General features: G+C 37.5%; 1 non-coding gene across 1 annotated transcript; it reads left to right on the plus strand.

Annotated features, from left to right (window-relative positions):
* Nucleotides 1-8,943: 8,943 nt before the first annotated feature.
* Nucleotides 8,944-9,065, plus strand: LOC112134802 (small nucleolar RNA SNORA32). Its single transcript, XR_002916153.1, has one exon. It is a non-coding gene; the product is annotated as a small nucleolar RNA SNORA32 (small nucleolar RNA).
* Nucleotides 9,066-18,918: the final 9,853 nt, after the last annotated feature.

The following is an 18,918-nucleotide window of genomic DNA, read 5'->3' on the forward strand; positions in this document are numbered from 1 at the left end:
GATATTCAGGACTTGAGCTAAACTCTGGACCAAGCAGACCTAATAGACATCTGCAGAACTCTCCACACCAAATCAACAGAATATACATTCCTCTCAGCACCACATCACACTTATTCCAAAATTGACCACATAATTGGAAGTAAAACATTCCTCAGCAAATGCAGAAGAATGGAAATCATAACTAACAGTCTCTGAGACCACAGTGCAATCAAATTAGAGCTCAGGATTAAGAAATTCACTCAAAACCGCACAACTAAATGGAAACTGAACAACCTGCTCCTGAATGACTACTGGATACATGACAAAATGAAGGCAGAAATAAAGATGTTCTTTGAAACCAATGAGAACAAAGACACAACATACCAGAATCTCTGGAACACATTTAAAGCAGTGTGTAGAGGGAAATTTATAGTACTGAATGCCCACAAGAGAAAGCAGGAAAGATCTAAAATTGACACCCTAACAACAAAATTAAAAGAACTAGAGAAGCAACAGCAAACAAATTCAAAATCTAGCAGAAGACAAGAAATAACTAAGATCAGAGCAGAACTGAAGGAGATAGAGACACGAAAAACCGTTCAAAAAAATCAATGAATCCAAGAGCTGGTTTTTTGAAAAGATCAACAAAATAGACCACTAGCCAGACTAATAAGGAAGAAAAGAGAGAAGAATCAAATAGATGCAATAAAAAATGATATAAGGGATATCACCACTGATTCCACAGAAATACAAACTACCATCAGAGAATACTACAAACACCTCTACACAAATAAACTAGAAAATCTGGAAGAAATGGATAAATTCCTGGATACATACACCACCACCAAGTCTAAACCAGAAAGAAGTCAAATCCCTGAATAAACTAATAACAAGTTCTGAAATGAGGCAGTAATTCATAGCCTACCAACCAAAAAAAGTCCAGGACCAGATGGATTCACAGCTGAATTCTACCAGAGGTACAAAAAGGAGCTGGTACCATTCCTTCTGAAACTATTCCAAACACTAGAAAAAGAGGGAATCCTCCCTACCTCATTTTATGAGGCCAGCATCATCTTGATACCAAAACCTGGCAGAGACACAACAAAAAAAGAAAATTTCAGCCCAATATCCCTGATGAACATCAATGCGAAAATCCTCGATAAAATACTTGCAAACCGAATCCAGCAGCACATCAAAAAGTTTATCCACCACGATCAAGTCGGCTTCTTCCCTGGGATGCAAGGCTGGTTCCACATACGCAAATCAATAAATGTAATCCATCACATGAACAGAACCACATGACAAAAACCACATGATTATCTCAATAGATGCAGAAAAGGCCTTTGATAAAATTCAACACCCCTTCATGCCAAAAACTCTCAATAAACTAGATATTGATGGAACAGATCTCAAAACAGTAAGAGCTATTTATGACAAACCCACAGCCAATATTATACTGAATGGGCAAAAACTGGAACCATTCCCTTTGAAAACCGGCACAAGACAAGGATACCCTCTCTCACTGCTCTGATTCAACATAGTATTGGAATTTCCAGCCAGGGCAATCAGGCAAGAGAAAGAAATAAAAGGTATTCAGATAGGAAGAGAGGAAGTCAAGTTGTCTCTGTTTGCAGATCACATGATTGTATATTTAGAAAACCCCATCATCTCAGCCCAAAATCTCCTTAAGCTGATATGCAACTTCAGCAAAGTCTCAGGATACAAAATCAATATGAAAAAAATCAGAAGCATTCCTATACACCAATAACAGACAAACAGAGAGCCAAGTCATGAGTGAACTCCCATTCACAATTGCTACAAAGAGAATAAAATACCTAGGAATACAACTTACAAGGGATATGAAGAATCTCTTTAAGAAGAACTACAAACCATTGCTCAAGAAAATAAGAGAGGACACAAACAAATGAAAAAACATTCCATGCTCATGGAAAGGAAGAATCAATATCATGAAAATGGCCATACTGCCCAAAGTAATTTATAGATTCAATGCTATCCCCATCAAGGTACCACTGACTTTCCTCTCAGAAATGGAAAAAAACTACTTTAAACTTCATATGCAACCACAAAAGAGCCTGCATAGCCTAAGACAACCCTGGGCAAGAAGAACAAAGCTGGAGGCATCACGCTGACTTCAAACTATACTACAAGGCTACAGTAACCAAAACAGCATGGTACTGGTACCAAAACGGAGATATAGACCAATGAAACAGAACAAAGGCCTCAGAAATAACACCACACATCTACAACTATCTGATCTTTGACAAACTGGACACAAACAAGCAATGGGGAAAAGATTACCTATTTAATAAATGGTGTTGGGAAAACTGGCTAGCCATACGCAGAAAACTGAAACTGGACCCCTTTCTTATACCTTATACAAAAATCAACTCAAGATGGATCAAAGACTTAATCATAAGACCTAGGACCAAAAAAATCCTAGAAGAAAACCTGGGCAATACCATTCAGGACATAGGCATGGGCAAAGACTTCATGTCTAAAACACCAAAAGCAATGGCAACAAAAGCCAAAATTGACAAATGGGATCTAATTAAACTAAAAAGCTTCTGCACAGCAAAAGAAACTATCATCAGAGTGAACAGGCAACCTACAGAATGGGAGAAAATTTTTGCAATCTAGCCACCTGACAGAGGGCTAATATCCAGAACCTACAAAGAACTTAAACAAATTTACAAGAAAAAAACAAACAATCAGCCGGGTGTGGTGGCTCACGCCTGTAATCCCAGCACTTTGGGAGGCCAAGGCGGGTGGATCGCGAGGTCAGGCGATCGAGACCATCCTGGCTAATGTGGTGAAATCCCATCTCTACTAAAAATAAAAATAAAAATCCGTTAAAAAGTGGGCAAAGGATACGAACAGACACTTCTCAAAAGAAGACATTTATGCAGCCAACGGACATATGAAAAAATGCTCATCATCACTGTTCATTAGAGAAATGCAAATCAAAACCACAATGAGATACCATCTCATGCCAGTCAGACTGGCAATCATTAAAAAATCAGGAAACAACAGATGCTGGAGAGGATGTGGAGAAATAAGAATGCTTTTACACTGTTGGTGGGAGTTTAAATTAGTTCAACCATTGTGGAAGACAGTGTGGTGATTTCTCAAGGATCTAGAACTGGAAATACCATTTGACCCAGCAATCTCATTACTGGGCATATACCCAAAGGATTATAAATCATTCTACTATAAAGACACATGCACACATATGTTTATTGCAGCACTATTCACACTAGCAAAGACTTGGAACCAACCCAAATGTCCATCAATAATAGACTGGATAAATAAACTGTGGCTCATATACACCATGGAATACTATGCAGCCATGAAAAAGGATGAGTCCATGTCCTTTGCAGGGACATGGATGAAGCTGGAAACCATCATTCTCAGTCAACTATCACAAGAACAGAAAACCAAACACTGTATATTCTCATTCATAAGTGGGAGTTGAGCAATGAGAACGCATGGACACAGGGAAGGGAACATCACACACTGATGCCTGTCAGGGGGTGGGGGACTAGGGGAGGCATAACATTAGGAGAAATACCTAACATAGATGATGGGTTGATGGGTGCAGCAAACCACCACGGCACATGTATACCTATGTGACAAAATTGCACATTCTGCACATGTACCCCAGAACTTAAAGTATAATTAAATATACATATGTTGTAAATTTTTTTGCAACGTGTTTAAAAGTATAGACTAGTTACAAACTCTTACAACTGAAGATTTTATATATATCTTATATATACATAAAAGATATATGTGTATGTGTATATATATATCTTATATATACATAAAAGATATATATGTGTGTGCATATATATATATATAATGTCTTGGAAACATGAAAGATTTGGCAAAACTGAACCATTTTCCTCCATGGCAATAATCTTCCAGTGTTAACTCTCCCCAGTTCCCACCTAGCCAGCCTCACACTTTTGATACCTGTCTACCCCCATGATTCCAAATTGTAGCAATGAGTACTCATAACCTCTGCACAGCATGATTAATTTCTACATTCTATAATTTTATCATTATTTTGTATCAACAATCAGAGTCAAGAGTAATGCAACTTATGTTGCTGTAAGTAGAATTCCAAAATGCAACCTGCTGCCCAAGATTTTCTACCCTAATTCCCAGGACTGTGAAAATGATTATGTAAAGAGATTTTGCAAATGTAGTTAGAGGTTACCAATCAGTTGACTCTGAGTCAGTTGAAGGAGAAATTATTCTAGCAGGCCCAATCTAATCACACAAGTCTTTTTAAATTGGAGTATTTATCTGACTGGTAGTAGAAAGTAAAAAGATTCCACATAGGGAAAGGATTTGTTGTGCTGTTGCTGGCTTTGAAGATGAATGGGGGCACTGCAAGGACCAACCTTGAGGAGCTGAGAGTGACCTTGGCTGAGAGTCAAAAAAGAAAGGGACCTCAATCACGCAGCTGTAAGGAACTGCATTCTGCCAACAGCCTGAATGCCTTTGGAAATGGATTCTTCCTCACAGCCTCCATATAAGAGCCCAGCATTGATGATACTTTGATTTCTGCCTTTTGGGACATTAAGGAGGAAGCCCAGCTGAGCTCCCCTAGACTCTTGACCTGCAGAGATGAGCTAATACGTGGGTGTTGGTCTAAGCTGCTAAGTTTATGGTGACATGTTCTAATAGCAATAGAAAATTGATATATACTGTAGAAGATACAATTGAGAAAAATTTTATCCTTGCTGCCAAGATGGAGAAGCAGAGGAATCTGTCATCTGGGGGAATCTGGCTGTCTCCTAAGAGGTCTCTCTAAGTGGAATCTATTACATGAGAAAATTTGCCATAATTCAGCATCTGCAGTCTGAGACTTGTAGGCTCAGAAACATGTTTACTTTCAATAAACTTAGATATATCTCAGGGGAAGACTCAAATTAACCAAGCTCTTGGTGCTGAGGTATAAAACCAAAATATCTTGTAATGACTCACAGTGACCTTAGTAAGACCCAAGATAACTAAAATACTAATGGCATCATGACCACCACAGTCGTTTGGGAAATAGAATTGTAATTCCACTTACAAACCACACTTTGATTAAGGTTCTTACAGTTAAAACTTTGGGTACAAATTATAAATTCCTTGAATAGAAATTCCTGGGACAAAGCATCAGTACACATTTTTGGTTTTTGATGAATACTGTCAAACTGCTTTCCAGAAAGTGGTACCCATGTATAACCTGTGGTACATAGAGGTGTTGCTTCCAAAATTTTATCAACACTGGTGATCTTTTCCCCAGATTTATGGAAATATAATTAACAAATAAAAGTTGTATATATTTAAGTGTACAGCATGATGGTTTGATATATGTATACATTGTGAAATTATTACCACAATCAAGCTAATTAACATATCTATCACCTCATATAGTTACATTCTTTTTATTGTGGTAAGAATACGTAAGATATACTCTTAGCAAATTTCAAGCATACAATACATTACTATTAACTATAGCCACCATGCTGTACATGAGGTTTCCAGAGCCTACTCACCTTATAACAAAGTGTGCACCCTGGAAATGGAAAATTGCTGGTGTTTTTTTAATGTTTGTCAACTTAAAAAGCAAAAATTATATTTTAATCGACAATTTTTTAAATTATTGATTGTAATTTTTTTCATATTTGTATTGGTGATTTGTCCTTTTTTGAAATGGATATTTATGCCCTTGATCCATTTTTTTATTGGTTTCTCTATATTTTTCATCCTAACTTACCGGAGTATCTCACATGTTAAGAATATTAACACCTAGTAAAGAGAAAAGAAAAAAAAGAATATGAACACCTAGTCATATATTATGCAAGTAGCATTACAAGTTGTTTTTCTCTTTCGTTCATTAATATATTTAAATAGGGCAGGTTTTTTCTTATTTTTATAAGAGTAAGTCTTCTATCAATTCCCTTTTTTGGGTGGCGTGCTTAGAAAATGTTGCTCCTGGCCAGGCGCGGTGGCTCACGCCTGTAATCCCAGCACTTTGGGAGGCCGAGCCAGGCGGATCACGAGGTCAGGAGATGGAGACCATTCTGGCTAACACGGTGAAACCCCGTCTTTACTAAAAATACAAAAAATTAGCCGGGTGTGGTGGTGGGCGCCTGGAGACCCAGCTACTCAGGAGGCTGAGGCAGGAGAATGGCGTGAACCCGGAAGGCAGAGCTTGCAGTGAGCCGAGATCGCGCCGCTGCACTCCAGCCTGGGCAACAGAGCAAGACTCTGTCTCAAAAAAAAAAAGAAAGAAAGAAAGAAAGAAAAAGAAAATGTTGCTCCAAGGTCACACATTCATCTCTCCCTATTTTCCTTTAAAATTTGATGGTTGTATTTTTTCCGTTTACACATTTAATCTACCTGGAATTCATTTTACTATATGATGTTTAACAAGGATATACTCTATGTTTCCAAGTTGTTGGCAAGCTGTACCAATACTGTGTACAGAATAAATCAAAATCATCTTAAGATCTAATATCTGAGTTCATGCACACAATATAGTAGATATTTGGCTATTTTTCTCCCAATGGTGGTGCCCCCTTCATTCTCATGTACCCAGTCTCCTCATCCATTCCCTCTCCTTCTACTAAAAACTGCTCCCAGGAAAGTGTCTTATAAACTCATTTTCAATAAGGCACTGACACTTATAATTCATTTTAATCCCCAACTATTGAATACCTTCCATCGGTCAGGCTCTAAGCTAGGCTTTCGGGGATACAGGACTGAATCAGTTTATCTGAGAAAGGCGTATTAGTTTAGTGGTGAGATATACAATCAAAAGCAGTAGGAGTTTGTAGGAGCAATAATAATAATATTTGCAACAATTCATTAAGTACTTAACCATGTGCCTCTCAGTGAACAAAGTGCTTCATAATCATCTCGTTTCACCTTCAGGACAATGTAAGCACTACATTCTCATTATTCACCACTCATGCTCCATTTACGAGTGGTTAAAGGAGCAAATGTTTCAAATGTTGAAACTAGCATGGTGCCATTTTTAGTCTAAGCCACAGTCCAATATAGTATATAAAATTGAGCCACACGAAGAAATTGCCTGGAGTCAATAGGGTGAGGGAAGAGATCTGTAGGTCATCTCTGCTAGTGAGCCCCAACCTTGGATGACCGGCAGATGTTAAATGCTGCATGCAAAACAACTACACAGAATTCAGAGAATAGGCAGTGCTGGATGGGGCCCTGACTGTGATGTACTGGAACCTTTTCTTCAGCTGATTCATATGGTACCATTTAGAAATAAATCCTTTTGTTTGTGGTAAAAAGAATCTCTTGCTTAAGTGGCAAATGATCGGAGCTGTTCATTTTGGGGCTTTTGACCAAAACGCAAAAGACAACGATCAACCTAAATAATCTAGGAAGAAGCGAATGCACAATTCTAAGACTGGGATCTAACTCCTTGATAGCCAGTAAATGATATGATAGGATAAACATTCTATGAGTTTGGATTGAGTCTATGGTTCCAGTATGAACCCAGTGTTGGATGACTGGATGATCAATGGAACAGCCATAAAAATGGGAAAATAGAAAAAGGAGCAGAGGAAAAATAATGAATGTAGTTTTGTAAATGCTGTTTGTAGGGCATCTGTGGTCACTGAGGTAGAAATATCTAGTGGACACAAAGAGGAATGGCTTTCAAAAGACAGAGCTGGACTAGAGATGTAAATCATAGTAGTAATATTTATCCAGAATGAGCATATAAGGAGAGAAAGAAGGAGTAAGAGTAAACCACAGAAATTGCAAAAATTTAAAGGAAGAGGAAAGGAAAGACTCTTTCAAACAGATGGAAACAGACACAACAGAGAAATATTTTTAAAATAATAATGAGAAAAAGGGCTGTCAAGGAAATAAATGGAAATGAAAATTTCAAAAAGGATGAAAATAACCAAAAATTTGTTCTCAAGATATTTTATTATTCATATCTTAAAAATCTGATTTCTACTTTATTACATACAAAAAAATAAATTTCAGGTTGATGAAAAACTAAAATATGAAAGGCACTGATATGGTTTGGCTCTGTGTCTCCACTCAAACCTAATCTCAAATTGTAATCCCACATGTTGGAGGAAGGTCCTGGTGGGAGATGATTGGATCATGGGGGTGGATTTCTTCCTCGCTGTTCTTGTGATAGTGAGTGAGTTCTCACAAGAGCTGATGGTTTTAATGTGTGCCACTACCCGACCCCCTCCTGCCACCATGTAAGATGTACTTTGCTTCCCTTTCACCTTCCGCCATAAGTTTTCTGAGGCCCCCCAAGCCATGCAGAACTGTGATTCAATTAAATCTCTTTTCTTTATAAATGACCAAATCTCAGGTAGTTTTTCATAGCAGTGTGAAAATGAAGTAATAACAGGCACTACTTAAGAAACTTTAGAAAGAAAACGGCTTTATAATTGTAGATACGAGATACAAGAAATCACAAGCTACACGGATTAGTTGATTTGTCACAATAAAGTTTAAAATACATTTTCAAAAAAATAGAAAACAAAAGCATAAATAAAAAGACAAGCCCAAGACTTGGAAAAGATATATTTAATGCATGTATCCAAAAAATTGAGTATTTAAAATATATAAAGAACTCACACACAAACACGCACACACACAAACACAATGAAAAACAAAATAATCAATAGAAAAGTAGTCAAAAGATATGAGCAGAAAATCTGAATCGCTAATATAAACATTTGAAAAACATTTTAAACTTCAATGAAATGAACCATTTAAGCAATTAGATATTATTTCACACTCATCAGATTGGCCAAACTATAAAACAATGACAGTGCCCACTGCAAGGAGGTAAAGCAGTGTTTCCCAAGCTGGACACTTGTCACTGGGGGCCAGATAATTCTGTAGTGTGGTGGATGTCCTGCACATTGTAGGATGTTTAGCAAATGGTAATTACCAAGATTTTTAGAATGCAGTTTCTTATTTGCCGTGGACATGACCATAAGATAATTTCCCACTAGATTTTTTTATCTGTTACGTTGCTAGCAAGCAGTCTATTGGGAACATTTTATTAACCCTTTATTCAACTGCTACTTGTTTTGCTTCCATTACCTAGATGAGCACTATCCAATAGAAATACAATGCAAGCCACAGGTGATTTTCTAATAACTATTTCATCAATAATCAATGAGATTTTACAACAGCTACATTTCAAATTCTCCCTGACAAGAGTACATGCATAGATCTCTTGAGCCTTGCAAATGTGCTTTGCCTGGTGAATACACATTGTAATCCATCTGGGTTGCTAATAACCAAGTGATTTGTATATAGTGGAGCTAACTTAGGGAGGCTGGTTCCAAGACTCATTCATATTCATTATATGAACATCTTTGGAAACGTAAACTTATGTTTATATGATTGTTATCTAGAAATTTAAAAACAAAGAAAAGGATGTTTAGCAGTATATTCCTTGCCTTTTCCCACTAGATGCCAATAGAATGACCCCACCCCCACTGGTTGTGACAACTAAAAATATCTCTACACATTACCAAATGTCACCTAGAGGGCAAAATCACCCCCTACCTCCATTGAGAAGCACCAGTGTCAAACACTGCTGGTGAAAGTGTAAATTGTTACAGTTTTCAGAAGTAAACTGGCAATAACTAGTAAAACTGAAGAGGTGCAGAATCTATGATCAAATAAGGTATTTTTAATTCTACAGCTTGGAGAAATCTCACCTAAGTGCTCCAAAAGACATGTCCAAAACTATTGCAGCATTGATTATTGAAAATTTGAGAGCAATCTAAATATTGATCAAGGAGAGTAGAGAAACTGTGCCAAATTCTTCAATACAATACTATGCAAAATAAAACAAAGCACAAATAACAACAATAATTATCAACATAGTTAAACTTCACAAACATAATGTGAAAGGAGAAAACGTTACAGTAGAACAGATAGATGATGCCATTAATGGAAAGCTTGAAAACATGAAATATAACTTCACGTATTGTTTATGGATGCATATACATGTAGTAAGTCACAGTTGATGGCAGGTGATATTCCAAATGCTTTGAAAGGCAAAAGAGAAGAAACAGACATTTTGCTCCAAGGGTCAGTGTAAAAGTCAGAAGCCACTACATCCCATTCACGTTGCTGTGACTGTTGCTGGCCTTGTTGGCATAGAGCAGCAGCCTGGCCCGCAGCTTCTCCAGGCCTGCATCTTCTCTAGGTGCACAGCTTTTCCAGGTCCACAGCTCCTCCTTCAGCTTCTCTGAGTCCAATGCCAAGTGTGTGTGCTGTTCCATGGCAAAGGGTACCCAGCTTCTTTTACCTTGCCTTCATCATCGAGATCAGAGGCAGTGAAATACTGACGTATGTTCCATTTTATTCTCACTCTGCCCCACTCCATGTCTATCTTGTCTTCTCCACTGCTGACCTTACTAAACTGTAGTAATTTCAGGCCCAGGACCAGAGGCAGAGGCAATAGTCTTCCACTTCTTCGACAGCTTCTACAATCATATAAAACCTAATCTCCATCACATATCCCTTATTCCATGTCACTCAGAGTGGTTCTGCTTTCCTGCTGGAACACTAACTGATACAATATGTTTGAATGTTAAATAACATACATAGATTAGCAGTAGCTTCTGCGGATGGAGGGAGGAGAATGGATTAGCTGTGGCTCACCAAGGTCTTCAACATTACTTACATACTAAATTATAAATGTGTCCATAGTTTACTCTTTATAATAAATTATAAAATTGTATATGTTATAATGAACTTTCATGTGTGAATTTCTTAAGCCAGTTGCTGAGTACCCAATAATAACTGAATGAACAAATGGGTGACATTGGGCAATTTACTGAACCTCTCATTTTTTATTTCCTTATCTGCAAAATAATAGGATTAAATTAAGTTTATGTGCCATCCAGGTCTAAAAGTTCTTGAGCTCCATTAGTACAATCTATTGATACATAACATGTCAAGAAATAAAATACCTGTTTTCAAATATTTGAAGGCCATCATAGAAGACGGTGACTTTTTTCTACCTTATATTGTTTTTGAGAGTACTATAAGAAACAATTGCCTACCAATTAAAATTGCCCACCAAAGGTAGAAGAGAACTTTAAATGTAATGTGTTCACTCTTCCTGAGACAATCCAGGCAGAAGACAGATGAGGACTTATCATGGGGATACAGGAGAACTTACCATCTTGGGAAAGTGATAAAGCTGGATGGTCTCTAACATTTCCCTAAACTTGAATTGGCTATTTTTTGTACATATATTTTCCATTTCAACTATTAGGTTACAAGGCTAAAAAAGAACAGTCCAGGTCCAGTTTTGTTTCTATTATAACAGATACAGCATTACCATTTATAATCGTTGATCAAGGCATAAGCAATTTCTTGCTTGTCAATTTGAACATCTAGCCAGGAATAAATAGCACACAATATGTGTAATGCAATCTTCAAAGCATTTTATTGGAACAGTTCTTAGACCTCATACAAGGAAATAAAAAAATAAGAAATGTAAATGAATGTGATGTCAGACTGAGAAAGCAAGTCTCTAGAGATCCTTGGAAGTTAGAATGGATTTTAAAATTCATTATGATTGAATTATAAAATAAATGAAAACCAGCAGGGTTAAATATGAGGTTGATGGGAGCAAGAAAAGAGAGTTATTTGGATACCCATGGCAGGGAGTATGCAAGTTCAGGTTCACTTCTAGGGCAAGGAAGAATTTTCTTCAAGGTTCTTCTCTTTCAGTGTTTACTCTGTACCAGGCACTGTGACTGTGCGAGTCACTTGAAATACAAAGTCTGAGAAAATAAGTTATTGACTGTTCAGAAGCTCACGCTTTTGGAGTGGGGGTTGGGGGGAGCAGACATATGAAACTGACAGCAAATAAAAATAGTAAAGTAATAGCTAAAATCTACTAGACACTAACCATGTGCCATATACTGTCCTATGTATTTTACATACATTAATGCATTTCATTATCACATCAACCCTATAAGATAGGTACTGTTATTATTCCTGTTTTACAGTTACTAAACATGAGGAACAGATGAGTTAAGGATCTTACTTAGGTCACACAGCTTGTAAGTGGCAGAGCCAGGATTCAGACCGAAGTAGATCTAGATCCAGAGTCTGTGCTCCTGACAAAATAACGTGTTGCCTCTTTCAATATTATAATGTTTGAGGGCTAAGAAGTCTGAAGATTGGTACTTCAAAAATCTTTACAAGTATTCTTATTGTTTTAATAATATATTCTTTAATAGCCCTGAAATACAGATTTTTAGTCCTAAGTGGAAATAAGACAGAGACATTGCACAAAATTTAGCACAGATTAAGGCAGAGACATAGATTTATCTGATAGTTCAGGCCCCAAGATGCTTATTAATGCCAAACAGGGCCTGTATTAGGCCATTCTTGCATTGCTATAAAGAAATACCTGAGACTGAGTAATTTGTAAAGAAAAGGGGTTTAATTGGCTCACAGTTCTGTGAGCTGTACAAGCACGTCATGGACATTGCTCAACTTCTGAGGAGTAATGCAGACAGAAAGCCTGAGCACATCACATGTGCAGAATCAGGAGCGAGAGAGAGAGAGACAGTGGGGAGTGATATGTCAAACGCTTTTAAACCACCAAGTTGCTCAAGAATTCAATCACTATCACAAGAACAGCACCAAAGGGATGGTGCTAAACCATTTATGAGAAATCCAGCCCCATGATTCAATTACCTCCCACCAGGCCCCACTTCCAACATTGGGGATTACAATTCAACATATTTGGGTAGTGAAAATATCCAAACTATATCAAGGCCCATGACCCATTTCCATTTTATGTTGAAAATATTTATTGAATGTCAAAACTATAGCATGCACTGCTATAAAAGAGGGGAGGAGAGACATGAGAGACTTTTCCTGAACTTAAGAAGCTTAAACCCTATATGAACAGACACTTCTCCAAAGAAGACATTTATGCAGCCAAAAGGCACATGAAAAAATGCTCATCATCACTGGCCATCAGAGAAATGCAAATCAAAACCACAATGAGATACCATCTCACACCAGTCAGAATGGCGATCATTAAAAAGTCAGGAAACAACAGGTGCTGGAGAGGATGTGGAGAAATAGGAACACGTTTACACTGTTGGTGGGACTGTAAACTAGTTCAACCATTGTGGAAGTCAGTGTGGCGATTCCTCAGGGATCTAGAACTAGAAATACCATTTGACCCAGCCATCCCATTACTGGGTATATACCCAAAGGATTATAAATCATGCTGCTATAAAGACACATGCACACGTATGTTTATTGCAGCATTATTCACAATAGCAAAGACTTGGAACCAAGCCAAATGTCCAACAATGATAGACTGGATTAAGAAAATGTGGCACATATACACCATGGAATACTATGCAGCCATAAAGAATGATGAGTTCATGTCCTTTGTAGGGACACGGATGAAATTGGAAATCATCATTCTCAGTAAACTATCGCAAGGACAAAAAACCAAACACCACATGCTCTCACTCATAGATGGGAACTGAACAATGAGAACACATGGACACAGGAAGGGGAACATCACACTCTGGGGACTGTTGTGGGGTGGGGGGAGGGGGGAGGGATAGCGTTAGGAGATATACCTAATGCTGAATGGCGAGTTAATGGGTGCAGCACACCAGCATGGCACATGTATACATATGTAACTAACCTGCACATTGTGCACATGTACCCTAAAACTTAAAGTATAGTAATAAAAAAAAAAGAAGCTTAAACCCTAATAGGTGAGATAAGCTAAGTACACAAATAACCACAGTAGAGGGCAGGTTGTGACGAGGGCATTAAAAGGGGTGCAAAGTGTTAGATGAGTTAAGAAAAGGAAATTTTCATTCAGTGAGAGAATCAGGAAAGTCTTTCTGGAGGTGGTGACATCTTGAGTGCTTATGTAGGATTTTGATAGAGGAAGATGAATAAAGGGTTAAAGTATCCTAACAAAGGAAAGAGGAGAATGACAAACAGAAAAGAAACCAAAGAAGCATTCTTAGTAATGATTAATTATGCTGATTGATTGAGCAAAGTTGAAGTTGTGGATGAAAAAGTGGGTTGGGTCACTGTGGAATGGCCCCTAAGGAGATAACAACTCAGAACTTTCATGATAAAAGGTCTCGTTTATTAGAGCCAGTTCATATTTATGCCCGTGCTAGTTTATCATTTTTCTACCATTTTTGTTTAACCTTTCTTTAATGTCTCCTTTTCTGTCTCTCTCTTTTCTTTCCTTCCTCCTCTTTCTTCTTTCTCTCTTTTTTCTTCCTTTCAGGGCCTAGAGTGCCTAGATAACAGGGTCACTAAATATCTCAATTGAAATCTTGCACAATTACAATGTTTCTTTATTTTTTCTGTAGAACTCACATAAACCTCTGTGACTAGAGAAAAAAACAAAACTGTAAAAATGTACTTATGCATAATTGTGTAAGATATTAAAATCTGTGCATAACTTAAAATAGTTATCTTATGATTTGATTATTCATTTAATAAATCTTTCCTAGGAACAACTACACACCCATTATACAAAAAGCTCAGAAAATTCTGAAGTGAATAAATAAAAATTCATGTCTTCCAGATGTTCAAAAAGTATGGGGTAAATAGGCAAGAGTGAGTTATACACCTTAGAGGTACAACACAGGGCTGTGAAGAAAAGGCCAGCTGCCTGGGTGACCTGTGTGTTCAAAGAAATTTGCCAGGTGGACTGAGGGAAAACAGCCTCTTTGCAAAGGGAACAGCTGGTACAGAAACACATGAAGGAAGGCCTAGCTTATTTAAGGAATGGCAAGAAGTAACTGGGGCATAAGATGCAGAAAGGGCCGGGCACAGTGGCTCACGCCTGTAATCCCAGCACTTTGGGAGGCCGAGACGGGTGGATCACCTGAGGTCAGAAGTTTGAGACCAACCTGGCCAACATGGTGAAACCCTGTCTCTACTAAAAATACAAAAATTAGCCGGGCATAGTGGTACATGCCTGTAGTCCCAGCTACTCAGGAGGCTGAGGCAGGAGAATGGCGTGAAACCGGGAGGCGGAGCTTGCAGTGAGCCAAGATCGCGCCACTGCACCCCAGCCTGGGCGACAGAGCAAGAGCAAGAGCAAGCAAGCAAGAGAGAGAGAGAGAGAGAAAGAGAGAGAGAGAGAAAGAAAGAGAAAGAAAGAAAGAAAGAAAGAAAGAAAGAAAGAAAGAAAGAAAGAAAGAAAGAAAGAAAGAAAGAAAGAAAGAAAGAAAAAGAAAGAAAGAAAAAAGAGAGGAAAGTGATAATAATGTGACTGTGAATGGAAATTGGAACCAGTTATAAAAGGCCTTGAATAGCCAGTGAAGGATATTGAACTTTGAGCTTGAAGCCATTTGAAAGCCAGTGGAGGCAAGGACAGACTTAATTCAGTTTTCAGGTAGATAACTTAGTTGGCAACATAAAGAGTGAGTTGAACTGGGAAAAATGCTATCAGTATAAAGTCTAGTTAGAAGGCTATTGGAATAGTCCAGACCATAGATGACAATGTCTAGGATTTTAAAATGCAAATGAACAAATATTTATGTAAAAATAGTAAATGGAGTGCTAAAGAACCAATATCAACAAAAATGTGAACACCGCTCTCAAGAAAATGAATAGTAAGCCTTGAACTAAGCTGTGGGTGATAGGAAATCAAAATGAAGATTCTAGGATGGGAGAGCAGGGAAAATGTTGAGGTTTATAGGGTGGTAGAATGGCCTTCTGCAGGTACCACTTACCAAGACAGGGAAAACAGAGGTTAGTCTGGGAATAAGAGGATGGCTTCAGCTCTGCATACGTGCCTGCCAAATTTTTAGTCTATAATTGACAAACACTTTTTAAATTAATTAAATTGAGACAGAATTAAGTAGCACAGGTATTCAGTAGAACAGAAAATCCCTTGGGAATATTCAAACATCACCGTTTCCTCAAAATTATCATCTGACCTTTGGAATATCACATTTCAATAATCAGCAGCCTTAGATTTCATCTTATGGTAAAACTTATCAAACAACCCGATGCCAACTTACCACACTCTTTTCACATTATGTTAGAGATTCTCCTTATATAGGTTTCTTTTTCTCCAAGAATTCAATGTTCTTCAGTTACCTTTGTATTACTTCCTAACTCCACAATATAAATTGTGTTAATAATGCAAGCAAAATATGGGAACAATGAAAACTAAGGACAAGGGCTCTTGGTATGAAGAAACGGATAGAGTTAAGTCATTTAAAAGCTAGATCAATTGGTCTTGGGAACCAATGAGAAATACTAGGAGTTGTGGAGAAGAAAGACTAGTATGTTTTCAAAGTTTCTGACTTAGGTGAGCATATTGATGATAGAATTATACATGTAAATAAGGATTATTGAGAAGTATCTTTGGAGTGGGAAGAAAAATAATAAGTTTTAGTTTGGGTCATATTGACCTTGAGATTTTTATGGGGCACCATGGTATCTAAGAGACAGAAATATAAACAAGTAAGACATAAATTGAGACAATTTAGGTATTACTTGAAATTTTTGGCTTGGATAAAATTAATGAAGAGCAAGTATAACAGTGTGTTCAGGAAACAAATTCTGAAGAATATGATAATTGAAAACATAACTGCAAAAAAGGACATCTGAAAAGATTAAGAAGTACATAGACACTTCTCAAAAGAAGACATTTATGCAGCCAAAAAACACATGCAAAAATGCTCACCATCACTGGCCATCAGAGAAATGCAAATCAAAACCACAATGAGATACCATCTCACACCAGTTAGAATGGCAATCATTAAAAAGTCAGGAAACAACAGGTGCTGGAGAGGATGTGGAGAAATAGGAACACTTTTACACTGTTGGTGGGACTGTAAACTAGTTCAACCCTTGTGGAAGTCAGTGTGGCGATTCCTCAGGGATCTAGAACTAGAAATTCCATTTGACCCAGCCATCCCATTACTGGGTATATACCCAAAGGAGTATAAATCATGCTGCTATAAAGACACATGCACACGTATGTTTGTTGCAGCATTATTCACAATAGCAAAGACTTGGAACCAACCCAAATGTCCAACAATGATAGACTGGATTAAGAAAATGTGGCACATATACACCATGGAATACTATGCAGCCATAAAAAATGATGAGTTCACGTCCTTTGTAGGGACATGGATGAAATTGGAAATCATCATTCTCAGTAAACTATCGCAAGAACAAAAAACCAAACACCGCATATTCTCACTCATAGGTGGGAATTGAACAATGAGAACACATGGACACAGGAAGGGGAACATCACACTTCGGGGACTGTTGTGGGGTGGGGGGAGGGGGGAGGGATAGCATTGGGAGATATACCTAATGCTAGATGACGAGTTGGTGGGTGCAGCACACCAGCATGGCACATGTATACATATGTAACTAACCTGCACATTGCGCACATGTACCGTAGAGCCTAAAGTATAATAATAATAATAATAATAATAATAATAATAATAATAATAAAACAGAGAAGCTATATTCTCAGGAAAAACAGCTAATGCATGCTGGGCTTAATACCTAGGTGATGGGTCGATAGATGCAACAAATCACCATGACACACATTTACCTATGTAACAAACCTGCACATCTTGCACATGTACCCTGGAACTTAAAATAAAAAATGAAATAAAAGAGAAAAAAAAAAAAAAAAAAGAAGTACACAGAGATGTAGGAAAGGGTAGGAATAAGGAAACCAAGGAAGAGGAAGAGCTTCAGGAAGAAAAGAAAAGCAAACACGGCCTGATGGTCTGAAGCATCAATCAGTCAAAACTAAGAAGGATTTGTTGGGGTTTTTAGCAGTTCAGGCTTTCAAATGGCTTCCACGAAACAGCTGCAGAGAAGCAGTGAAATGAGGTGATGGTGAATCCAGGAGAAAACTGTAGGTGATAAGTTGTAATCTCAAGCGGACACGATTCTTTCAAGAATCTTGGTTAAGAAAGAGGTAAGGAGAGAATGGGAATAGCTCAAGTCGGGCTTCAGATTTAATTTTCAGGGAAATAACAAAAGCACTGCTTTGGAAATCAAAATGCATTTGTCACTTTTTCCTTTAGGCCATATATGTAAAGTATACTTTTTTCTGTGCTTATGAAGAAATTTCTGAAGTGAAGATTCCTGAAAAATTTGTGTGTGATCCAACCATCATAATTCCAATTAATATATATCATTATAACATATCTTCTCACTGATTTCCACTTGATCAAATTTACTAGAACCCTTAAATTATGTTTACCTGGTATTTCATCAACATAATTTGAATTTATTTTTTTGAAATATCTGTTAAATTATATCTGTTAATATCATTAAATTAAATACCCAGAGACACAATACAAACCAAAGCTTACATGCTTACATTTTTGAGCATTTACACTATGACAGGCACTGTTATAAGTGCTATTATCTTATTTATCTTTACCTCTCTTTACAAGAGCCCATGAAGTAGGTCCTGTTTGTTTTCTCCACTTCACAGAGGCACAGAGGCTTTCCAATATCACACAGCTAATAGGTGGCAGATCTAGATTCGAACCCAGAAGACACAAGAGCCCATGATTTTAACCACCATGTCCCCTTGACTCTTGGTAACAAACTGTGACTATCATTCCATATAAAGAGATATCTCAGATGATTTTGGATAATCTCAGATGATTTTGGATAATGTCTTGTTTCCCTACTTCTGTCTTCACTAAATTTCAGGGCATTATTTCTCCCTCCTGAATTCAACTTAGTAAGAAGGATAGCTAAGTCATTCATGTAATTATACTAGTATTCAGACAAATTCAAATGTGGATATGTTTATCCTTCTGTTTAAGAAGGTTTCTTAGCTACTCCGGCTCACCCTCCAGCTGGGAACTGAGG

The sequence above is a fragment of the Pongo abelii genome, chromosome 7, assembly GCF_028885655.2.
Source record: "Pongo abelii isolate AG06213 chromosome 7, NHGRI_mPonAbe1-v2.0_pri, whole genome shotgun sequence".
Lineage (NCBI taxonomy): Eukaryota > Metazoa > Chordata > Mammalia > Primates > Hominidae > Pongo > Pongo abelii.